Genomic DNA, 12,095 nt, shown 5'->3' on the forward strand with positions numbered 1-12,095 from the left:
GACTAGACTCTCCTGTGAGCAATGAAAATATCCTTATTCTCTGTATGAAATAAATCTGTTTCCCTATACAGAAAGGTTAGATAATAACAGCGATAATAACGCCAGTGCCTGTTTTGAAATTAATTCAGATCACTAGATACACACAGTACAACCCTACTAGATTTGAAACCACTTCTGTCCAACCCAGTCACCTTGAAGTTCAAGTATCCTTTTCTTTTAAATGCACAGAAACAAACTGAAAGCCAAGAAGCAAAAGAAGCAACACGACTGGTGAAGGGACTTGAGCACAAGACCCTATGGGGAGAGGCTGAGGGAGCTGGGGTTGTTTAGTCTGGAGAAGAGGAGGCTCAGAGGTGACCTCATCACTCTCTATAACTATCTGAAGGGAAGTTATAGCCAGGTGGGGATTGGTCTCTTCTCCCAGGCAGTCAGCAATAGGACAAGGGGGCATGGGCTTAAACTCTGCCAGGGGAAATTTAGGCTGGATATTAGGAAGAAATTCTTTACAGAGAGAGTGGTCAGGCATTGGAACGGCCTGCCCAGGGAGGTGGTGGACTCGCTGTCCCTGGAGGTTTTTAAAGTGAGGTTGGACATGACACTTAGTGCCATGATCTAGTAAACAGACTAGAGTTGGACCAAGGGTTGGACTCGATGATCTCTGAGGTCTTTTCCAACCCAGTCGATTCTGTGATTCTGTGAATAACTTATACTGCATTTGTGCTTCATGCTTCTTAGCTCAGTAAAACCAAGTGGCACATGAAAATGAACAGCGGGGAGAAACAGAGATGTTAGGAGATATCCGGCCTTTCTCCACCCCAGTAACTTCGCAATGACACAGCTTTTGCCAGTGGCATTTCTATGAGAAGGGATAAAAACTCATACAACAAAAAAAGAAAAAGAACCCCCTTGATCTGACTAATATTCCCTTTCCTAATTGTTTTATATTACACAATCAAGTGTTCTAACACTAAAACACCACATCATCCAGGCAGAAATATGAGTTAGAACAGCTGTAACAACAGCATAAATGGCCTTGAACTCGCTGAATTTTTCCAGTGTATTACAATTACAGAAACACCTGTGCCAAACAGCTTTCTTCTGATCCTCTATAGAAGTTCGCAAAGCCCTCAGACTTTCTTATTTCATACAGGTCTGCACTGCCTTGAAGCCATCTCCATACATCTCAATACAGGATACTGCAGAATTGTTCCTTTTCATGCCCCAAAATAAAGAGTACATGCAGGTGCAGTAGTAGACATGTGATTCTGTTGCTTGACAAAAAGGCATAAGACATAAACACAACAATATTCACTTTCTTGATAAATCCTTTTGATGCACAAAATTACTTGCAAAAAAAAAAAAAAAAGCACAAATATTGTGGCAACAAATATCTGTGCTATACTACTTGGGAAACTGTATTCTAGATTTCTGCAGATACAACTATTCCACAAGTACATGTTAGCTATTGTTTTGTTATATACCATTCTGAGGAGAGAGGTTGTTAAATGATATGTGTATGCCATGGCAAAAGTCTCAGGACTGAATATATTTGACTTTATTGTTATTTTACAAACAAGATGCTATGGTTACATTAGCCTTAGGAATTGCTGGCTAGAACCTATTAAATTGTTTTACATTTAAAACTACCTGAAGTGTCCAGCAGCCACAGTGCAAAGAACATAAAATAAAATGCTATGAAGGATGTAAATTGGATACTCCTATTTTGCTTGCATTTTCTGCCATCTATCTGGTCTATTTAGATGTTAAGATATTAGAATGTGTAATTGTCTGTTACTCTGAATTTGAACCATGGCTACCACAATGAGGCCCACAAATGGTCACTAGGCAATGGGCACAGACTGAAGCATAGGAGGTTCATCTGAATATGAGGAGAAACTACTTTGAGGGTGACAGAGCACTGGAACAGGCTGCCCAGAGGGGGTTGCGGAGTCTCCTTCTCTGGAGACATTTAAAACCCACCTGAATGCATTCCTGTGCAATCTGTTCTAGGTGAACCTGCTTTAGCAGGTGGGTTGGACTACATGATCTCCAGAGGTCCCTTCCAACCCCAACCATTCTGTGATTTCCATAAAAACGGGAGTTATTTTTAGTAGTGATGAATAGACCTGCTTTACTTAAGTGTTCAACTCATTGCTATGAGATAAAAACCCAGGCAAACAATTCAGTGGGATTCAAAAGGCTTAGACTCTGTGACAGGTCAAAAATGCTGCAGACAGATTCTGTTTTTTAATAGCAAGAACATAGGCGCACATTTCAGACACAGAGCTGACCACTAACTTATTACCACAACGAAGAATCTTCCCTGTGGTCACATTAGTCCATATTTGTCTACCCTGGGGTTTCTTGGACCTTTTCAGAGGCTTCTGGTGGAGTTGATCTCTGTCTCCTGCACTGATGCAGCAGCCCACCCAGTGTCATCATTTCTGTGTCCCAGATAAAGAACTGAAATTTATGTCCTTTCTTTTACCCTTTATCTTTGTGTGTGAAAGAAAGGAACAAATAAAAGAGAGGAAAAAATCACTGTCTTTTATATTTTTACATTCTGAAACATAACTATTACAAGCAAAACATCTGAGATGGGAATCTTAATGGTGACAGAGATCAAAAATAATCTTCCAGCTGTAGTATTTATGGTTCCAGTTTTAGTTCCAGTAGATAGGAAATGTATTCCAGCATCAGTAAAGCCTTTGACACAGTCTCCCCACAGCATCCTCACAGCTAAGTTGAGGAGGTGTGGTCTAGACAATAGAGTAGTGAGGTGGGTTGCAAACTGGCTTAAGGAGAGAAGCCAGAGAGTGGTAGTCAATAGTGTGGAGTCTAGTTGGAGGCCAGTATCTAGTGGAGTGCCTCACGGGTCAGTACTGGGGCCAATATTATTCAATATATTCATTAACGATTTAGATGAGGGAATAGAGTGTACTATCAGCAAGTTTGCTGATAACACTAAGCTGGGAGGAGTGGCTGACACACCAGAAGGCTGTGCTGCCATCCAGCGAGACCTGGACAAACTGGAGAGTTGGGCAGGGAATAACCTAATGAAATTTAACAAGGGAAAGTGTAGAGTCCTGCATCTAGGCAGGAACAACCCCAGGTTCCAGTATAGGTTGGGAAATTACATATTAGAGAGCAGTGTAGGGGAAAGGGACCTGGGGGTCCTGGTGGACAACAGGATGACCATGAGCCAGCACTGTGCCCTTGTGGCCAGGAAGGACAATGGCATCCTGGGGTGGATTAGAAGGGGGGTGGTTAGTAGATCGAGAGAGGTCCTCCTTCCCCTCTACTCTGCCCTGATGAGACCACATCTGGAATACTGTGTCCAGTTCTGGGCCCCTCAGTTCAAGAAGGACAGGGAACTGCTGGAGAAGGTCCAGCATAGGGCAACGAAATGATTAAGGGAGTGGAGCACCTCCCTTATGAGGAAAGGCTGAGGGAGCTGGGTCTCTTTAGTTTGGATAAGAGGAGACTGAGGGGTGACCTCATTAATGTTTATAAATATATAAAGGGTGAGTGCCATGAGGATGGAGCCAGCCTCTTCTCGTTGGCAAAGAATGATAGGACAAGGGGTAATGGGATCAAGCTGGAACACAAGAGGTTCCACTTAAATTGAGAAAAAACTTCTTCTCAGTAAGGGTGACAGAGCACTGGAACAGGCTGCCCAGGGGGGTTATGGAGTCTCCTTCTCTGGAGACATTCAAAACCCACCTGGACATGTTTCTGTGCGACCTCACCTAGGCGTTCCTGCTCCAGCAGGGGGATTGGACTAGATGATCTTTTGAGGTCCCTTCCTGTGGAGGGGTTTTGATAGATAAAGATCTGTTGCTGAATTAGTCAGGCTCAAAGGTGTCTCAGGGCCACTTCGGGAAGCTGAGAGCGGAGTCTGCTGTGAGAGAGAGGGGCGCTCCACGGTCACCGGGGTCCTGGCGTGGCATGAATCATCGGACGTATCATCAGTGAGACTCCAGCGCACGGACAGCCCACGATACTCATTTAACGAATCCATGCTTGGAGCGTGGACGCGTGATTAGAATATAGTTACGTATATAAGGAGACTTGTTTCTGTAATAAATGGCTTAGTGTGATTCACATTGAATCGACTTGTTTTGCTTAGTCCTTATCTCGCTCTAACACCTTCCAATCCCAAACATACTGTGATACTGTGATACTGTGATCATAAGCTTACTTTCATTTATTGTCTATTGCAAGCACTGGCACATACTTTTAGTGTGAATATTGTCAATACAGTCTGTGAATACATGTTGGCACTAGTTCCCTTGCAGACACAGAAATACCTGCCTCCAAGCTAATTTTTAATCTGCACCTATGGACATGGGCCACTTAAAGTTTATTGAAAAAGGTCTTGACAAACCATATAGGAAAGACTCTGTTCATTCTCTTCCTTCTCCACATGACATAAGTTTGGCATTAAAAAATCACATTTTCATATTCAACTTTATAGATTGTTAATAATATGCAAAGATATTTGATTTGTAAGATCATGGGTCAAATATTTCTCACTCTACTCATGTGAGTAGTCCCACAAGCTTTATTTATACAACTGTCTGAGGAAGACAGTCATGCTTCACCTTTTCTGTAGAATTATTCTGCAGCAGTATGAGGCAGCTCTCACCATTACTTACAGTATTCTCATTAATTCTGAAGCACAATGTATGTCCTGCTCTTGAGCTCTTCAGATGAAGGAGAGTTGTCCACATATAAAAAGAAATCTGATAATGCAATAGAATGCCATGGTTCAGTACAATAAAATATCACATCTTCTTTATATTTTCTGGTTTTAATGTGTTCCATGTCATTCTACCTAGAAATGATTATGAAAATTCATTCAACCACTATTTCTTTAACAATGTTTTTTTCTTTTGTTTATAAAGGACTGCAGAGAACAGGTCTGGAAATGAGTCGTTGCTTTCAACTCTAGTGTATCCAGCTGACATTCTATATCTTGGCCCTGAACTAGACCTAGGTGGCTTGTTTTTGTATAATTATCATGTAAGTCATCAGGAAGTGGAATCTCCTGGGATGTTTATAAATATAAAATATAAATATAATGATTATTTAAAGTACCGGGAACAATCCTGTGGAAAATATGTCACGTGGTCTGGAAAGCACAAAGGAGAAATTCAGGTTCAGTTTTTCTCCACTAACTTGCATAGGAAAGAAAAACACTCCATAAACTACACAGAAACATAAACAACTCATTCTGATTCAAACCTGAATCCAAGCTGGAAGAGCCTTGGGTTTAGCATTTAGCACATTTCAACACAGAACAAATGGCAAAAAGTTTTCATGGCATTTGAAGTTTTATTGGAAATCAGCAGATGATGCTTCCACAAGGCCCTTCACAATTTCTGCTTAATGAAATATATAGGTGGCAAGGTCATGCTGAAATGTTTATTTTAACTGTCATGCCTGGTTGTGTATTGCACTTGTAAGGTCTGTTCATTGATTGAGTTTCTGGCATTTTTTTAATTGCTGACCTACCCATAAAATGGATGAATTATGTCAGAAGTTTCACTGGTACACATCTATGGATGACATAGTATAATAGGTACTCAGAGTCTGTCATTCTATATCCCCTGAAGCTTGAACCAGTGATAAAAAAGTGCATAGCTACTTTGCAAAGTTTCCTTGAAATATAAAAATACTGACTTACTTAAGTTAGACTGTGGGACAAATTCCTATGCAATCCTGGAATAAGTATCCCACTTGAAGAGAAAAAAGAGCTGTGGGGATCAAACAGCAGGCTTGAGATGGATAACAACTGGCACTAGCACTGATGTGCTTGGGGGTAAAAGTATCAAAAGGAGAGGCACAGTTGCTTGCACAGACACCATCTATTTTGATTTCAGGGTCAGCAAGGGAAGTTACTCTGTGCCTCCACTTATTTGGTTTGTACCCTCACCTACACAGATACCTGTCCTTCTCCACTTCTGCCCCACAGCTGGCAAATAGTGGAGGGAAACAGTAATGAGGCAGAAGCCTTTTGTGCACTCTTTCAGCATGTGCCACCAGAACTGTAAGGATGTGAAAGAAGAGATCATATGCTGTCGAGCATATATCCATAGAGGCAGGCTCCCTTTCTACCTCCAGTGCAGCATGTCAATGGGTCCTCCCTCATCTGGGTTATCAAAGACAATCTGAGCACTGGTGACTGCATTATCCCTGCAGCTACCTAGTGCACATTCTGTATTTGACAGTAGAGCTTCACAATAGGCCAGGATCAAATATTTCATTCGTAATTGCACTCATATTACAACATGCAGATAAATTAGCATTACTGCAAATTTACAGTGACCTAGGACAAAACAAATTAAATTAGTTTCTCAGAATGACACAAGAAAGACCAGTAGGGATTTTCCAATGCCTGTGTCCTATTTTAACCCCAAATCCATCTTCCCCCTTTGCAAATTAACCTTACCAGTACAATGTCAATCCATTTATATACAATACCTTATTCCTTAGCAGTGGACTCCTGAAGGAATTCTTGCAAAATGCTAATAGCCTAAGGCCTAGGAGAAATAAAAAGTTTCATTGGTTCCCAGCTATTTCTAATGGGATGAATAATCCCTTTCTATCTGACAGCAGCTAATATACGCAGTCAGTGGTAACAGTTATTTCCTGAAAGCAATTGATCTGTGTACCTCAAATTTTGTCTTTCCTTAGAGTTACCTGGGGAAAGAAAGCTGCAAAATAAAATGTCATCATAGTTTGAAAAGGTCATCTGGTGAAATTCATGGAAAAGCGAGTCAAAGAAGTAGCTAATGACAATTTAAAAGGAACCAGTTTCAAGATCCTGAAGATGTTCCTCCACCCATCTCCTTAAAAAAACACTAGAGTTTCCATTTTCCTTTTACCTTGGGATCTCTGCAGCTGATTTTTATTTACTTACTTTATGAGCAATTCAGATTAATACAAGTTTGCTATTTTCTGTTTTCTCCACAAAAGGAGAATGACCACCAAAGGTCAGAAACCACCACCAAAACAGGTTAGACTTCATGAGGGAATCTAGAGCAACCACATGCAATCCATGATGTGACATGAATTAACTGTGCAGAGACAAAACATCTAAGAGGGCAGCACACCTCGTAGACCTTAGACCATGGGGTTCCCATGGACTTGGTAGGAACACTCCTCAAGGAACACACCAGAAATGCCCCTCTGGACAGCTGCATGCTAAACGCGTCTTTCATTATGACCTTTCAGAGCATCAGAGCTCAGGTGCAGAGTAATCTCAGGGGGAGTATCCCTCATGGCACTTTGTTTGAAAGACACTGAAGACATTTTCCACATGTGACTGAAATCCTATCCTGTTCCACTAGAGCAGGGATGTCAAACTCATTTTCACCGGGAGCCACATCAGCCTCGCAGTTGCCTTCAAAAGGCCGAATGTAATTTTAGGACTGTATAAATGTAACTACTCCCACATTTATACAGTTCTAAAATTACGTTTGGTCCTTTAAAGGCAATCGCGAGGCTGATGTGGCCCCTGTTGAACATGAGTTTGACACCCCTGCACTAGACAGTTATGCCTAAAGGAGAAGCCTAAACAGTGGCAGTAACAGGCAGGCCAGCATTCTTTGCCTCAGTGTAGTGCTAATTTTCATTTTCCAAATACAGAGGTACAGCTTCTACTTTACACCACTTGTTTTTCTTGCAGGAACAATTTATGAAGCATAAAAGCACCTAAATGTTGTCTTTTTCCCCAGCCAGTAGCTCTGAGCCTTCAAAGCTCCCCCCACAAATCTTTCTCAGTCTGATTTTGCTGCCTATGGAACAAGAAAATTTATCTGATAAGACATTAAGACAGAATAAGATATTAGATGATACGTAGGTTCCAACATACAAAATAGCTACTTTTTAAATGAGAAAGCATGTTTACAGCATTAAAAAATGAATATTTTGTGGAAAGGTTTGACTGAACTAACAGGCCAGGCATGCAACTGAGAAAGTGGTGGATCCTGGTCTAACAGGCATCACCTCTACCTGTATGTCTTGTCTGAAAAGGGAAAGGGAAAGGGAAGGGAAGGGAAAGGGAAAGGGAAAGGGAAAGGGAAAAGGAAAGGGAAAGGGAGGAAAGGAAAGGAAAGGGAAGGGAAAGGGAAAGGGAAAGGGAAAGGAAAGGAAAGGGAGGAGAGGAGAGGAGAGGAGAGGAGAGGAGAGGAGAGGAGAGGAGAGGAGAGGAGAGGAAGAAGAGAAGAGAGAGAAGAGAAAAGAGAAGAGAAGAGAAGAGAAGAGAAGAGAAGAGAAGAGAAGAGAAGAGAAGAGAAGAGAAGGAAAAGAAAAAGAAAAAGAAAAAGAAAAGAAAAGAAAAGAAAAGAAAAGAAAAGAAAAGAAAAGAAAAGAAAAGGAAAGAAAAGAAAAGAAAAAAGAAAGAAGAAAAGAAAAGAAAAGAAAAGAAAAGAAAAGAAAAGAAAAGAAAAGAAAAGAAAAGAAAAGAAAAGAAAAGAAAAGGAAAGGAAAGAAAAGAAAAGAAAAGAAAAAAGAAAGAAGAAAAGAAAAGAAAAGAAAAGAAAAGAAAAGAAAAGAAAAGAAAAGAAAAGAAAAGAAAAGAAAAGAAAAGAAAAGAAAAGAAAAGAAAAAAAAGAAAAGAAAAGAAAAGAAAAGAAAAAAAGAAAAGAAAAAAGAAAGAAGAAAAGAAAGAAAAGAAAGAAGAAAAGAAAAGAAAAGAAAAGAAAAGAAAAGAAAAGAAAAGAAAAGAAAAGAAAAGAAAAGAAAAGAAAAGAAAAAAAGAAAAGAAAAGAAAAGAGAAAAAAAGAAAAGAAAAAATAAAAGAAAAGAAAAGAAAAGAAAAGAGAAAAAAGAAAAGAAAAGAAAAGAAAAGAAAAGAAAAGAAGAAAAGAAAAGAGAAAAAAAGAAAAGAAAAGAAAAGAAAAGAAAAGAAAAGAAAAAAGAAAAGAAAAGAAAAGAAAAGAAAAGAAAAAAGAAAAGAAAAGAAAAGAAAAGAAAAGAAAAAAGGGAAAATAAATTAAACTAATTGCAAATAAGCCCCTACTATCTACCTTATTTCCCCACATTCAGACATACTTTCATCTGTGACCATTCATCTTTGTGTCTGGTTGTTACATTTTTAACTTGAGGCTGGAACCTGTCCAGGATTTGACCTCTCTTTTCCATGAAAATAATATAATCTTATTTTTCACTTGTTTGAGTCAAACCTCATGATGCACATACATTTAGGACGCTTGACCTTGGCAATACTGCAGTTCACTGAGGCAAGCTGCCATTAAAAGCAAAGACTTACGAGAATATCTAGTGATAGGACTGAGACTAAGGGACCCTCTAGATAAACATTACTGCTATTGCTATAGAGAAATGGGGACCTGCCGAGACTCTCTCAGATTTGCTGATTTTGCTCATACATAGTGGATAGCACTGTTAAAGCATTCCATTTCGGAGTCTGAATGATCTAACGGATCAATTTTGGACTATGCTGTGTCTTTTCCCATTTGCAGAGATGGCTTCCTTTATACACAAAGTTGTCTGGTTAACAACAGGTTGACCATGAGTCAACAATGTGCCCTTGTGGCCAAGAAGGTAAACAGTATCCTGGGGTGCATTAAGAAGAGTGTGACCAACAGGTTGAAGTAGGTTATCCTCCCTCTCTACTCTGCCCTGGTGAGGCCACATCTGGAGTACTGTGTCCAGTTCTGGGCTCCCTGGTTTAAGAAGGATAAGGAATTACTGGAGGGAGTCCTACGAAGATGATTAGGGGCCTAGAGCACCTTTCTTATGAGAAGAGACTGAGAGAGCTGGGTCTGTTCAGCCTGGAGAAGAGAAGGCTGAGAGGGGATCTCATCAATGTTTATAAATATTTCAAGGATGGATGTCAAGAGAACGGGACCAGACTCCTTTCAGTGGTGCCCAATGACAGGATGAGGGACAACAGGCACAGGATGAAGCATAGAAGTGTTGGAACGATAAAGGACTCAGCATTCCGATTCAATGTGAATCATGCAAAGCCATTTATTACAGAAACAAGCCTCCTTATATATGCAACTATTCTCTGATCATGCGTCCACGCTCCAAGCATGCATTCGCTAATTGGATATCATCTATGTTCACGAGCTGTCCACGCACTGGAGTCTCACTGCTGATAGGTCCGTTGATTTACACCACGTTGGGGCCTTGTTATTTCGGAGTTGCTTCTCTCCCACGGCAGGTCCTGTTCCCAGCCTTGAAATTCCTGGCTGTTTCAGTAACAAATCTCCATCTAACAGCAACCCCTCCACAATTCCCCCTTTTTGGTCTTGAACCAGCCAGGCCCCATTTACAGCGCGCTGAATCGTCTTTGAAATACACTGCAATATACAGCACATGATTAACACAATAATTACAGTTACATATAATGCAATTAAGCCTTATTTAATAAGATCAAACAACTACCCACTTATTCCAAAACTTATAAGCTATATGGCAAACCTTAACTTTACTATGGCAATCTTATTAATGTACGGTTCTAGTTTGTCTAAAGCACTTATAGATTTAGAATGATCAAACAAGTTAATACAGCACAACCATAATCCTAATGTTAAAAGTAGAACATTTATAACTGCGTGCTTTTGTAGAATAACATGTCTAATACCATCAACATCTATTATTAGTATTTCAAGAGTTAAATTAACCTATTTAAAAGAACAATAGCTTAACTTTGATATGTCTCCTAAAGCTTTTACTAGCTGTTATACTAGAGAAAAAAAATACAGCAGATGCTATGGTAAGGATGTCCCATACTTTTACCTCAGTTCTATCTAAATATAATATTACCCTTTTGGCTAATTCTAGTGTTTGTTCAAATTGTCATTCTCTACAGAAGGTACACCACCTGCTTGCTAATAGGCATCTAGATCACCAGGTCTGTGAGCATCTATAACACTGAATTAGGATTCATGTTTTACGTCTGAAACAGTCCTCACAACTTATCTCCCTCCTGTCCATCTGCATCCATTGAATCTTTGTTGTCTTTATTCAGCCATGGCTTGACCCATTTCGCGGGAATCCACTTTGATCTTCGGCCTGTAATGACACAAGCATAACCCTTTCCCCAAGTTATTAATTGGAAAGGACCTTCCCATTCACCTGTAACACCATTGCGCACTTTCACCTGACACTGGTTTTCCCTAAGGTCTGACAGATGGGCTTTTAAACTTGTTCCATGGCAAATCATAGGTGGAATATCAAACTCTTGTGGGAGGCGTAAAAAGTTCAAAACATATAACGCTTTGCTCAGTCTGTCATGTGGAGTAGTGCAGACACTTCCCCCTTTTTCTTTGTTTGTTTTAAAGAAAACAAAACAACCAAAAAGCAGTTTGGAATCAGATAAGTGCGTTGGACCTTGACTACATACTCAGAATCACAAATCAAATTTAGAGATTCCTCCGTAAAAAGCTCTAAGTAATGTAAAGCTGTGCCAAGTTCTGCTAATTGGGTTGAACCTTCAATAATTTTTTACAGAATGATGCCAATCGTTATCTTCATGCCAGACCACTACAGCTTTATGAGACTTCCCAGAACCATCAACAAAAAGTGTGCAAGTATGTAGGATCAGACCAGATACAAGTATGGTCTGTGACCTGATGTTAAAGACTTGTAGGTTCTGCATCAGTTTACATTTAGGCATGCCAAAAGCTGTGCTGTTAAGAAAACCAGCTAGTGCAATTTATAGAGACATAGATTGCAAATAAAAAATCAAAATTAAATTTCACAAATGGTACATATATGACAAAAGGATCATGGCCTTTTAAGACTTAAATTCATTCCCTGCATTTTCTTGATTAGAGTGACAATTGGTATATAACAGTCAGTTTGCTAGCAATCTCATCATACTGTCCCACAATAGCCACAGGTTGTTTCACAGACAAATCTGCAAGTCCAATCGAATGCAGCCAGCCTATAAGGTTGTCATAAATTCATTCCTCAAAGTTTCTAACTCCATTTTGGCTGTCATATTTATTGGATATTGTTTTCCCTTACCGGATCGAAGTCCTGTTTTAGATCAATCAGTGTAGTATTTGCTTTATCAAAACATTGGCTGTTAATACTAGTGGAAATACAGCATTCAA

This window comes from Nesoenas mayeri (genome assembly GCF_963082525.1).
Source record: "Nesoenas mayeri genome assembly, chromosome: W".
Lineage (NCBI taxonomy): Eukaryota > Metazoa > Chordata > Aves > Columbiformes > Columbidae > Nesoenas > Nesoenas mayeri.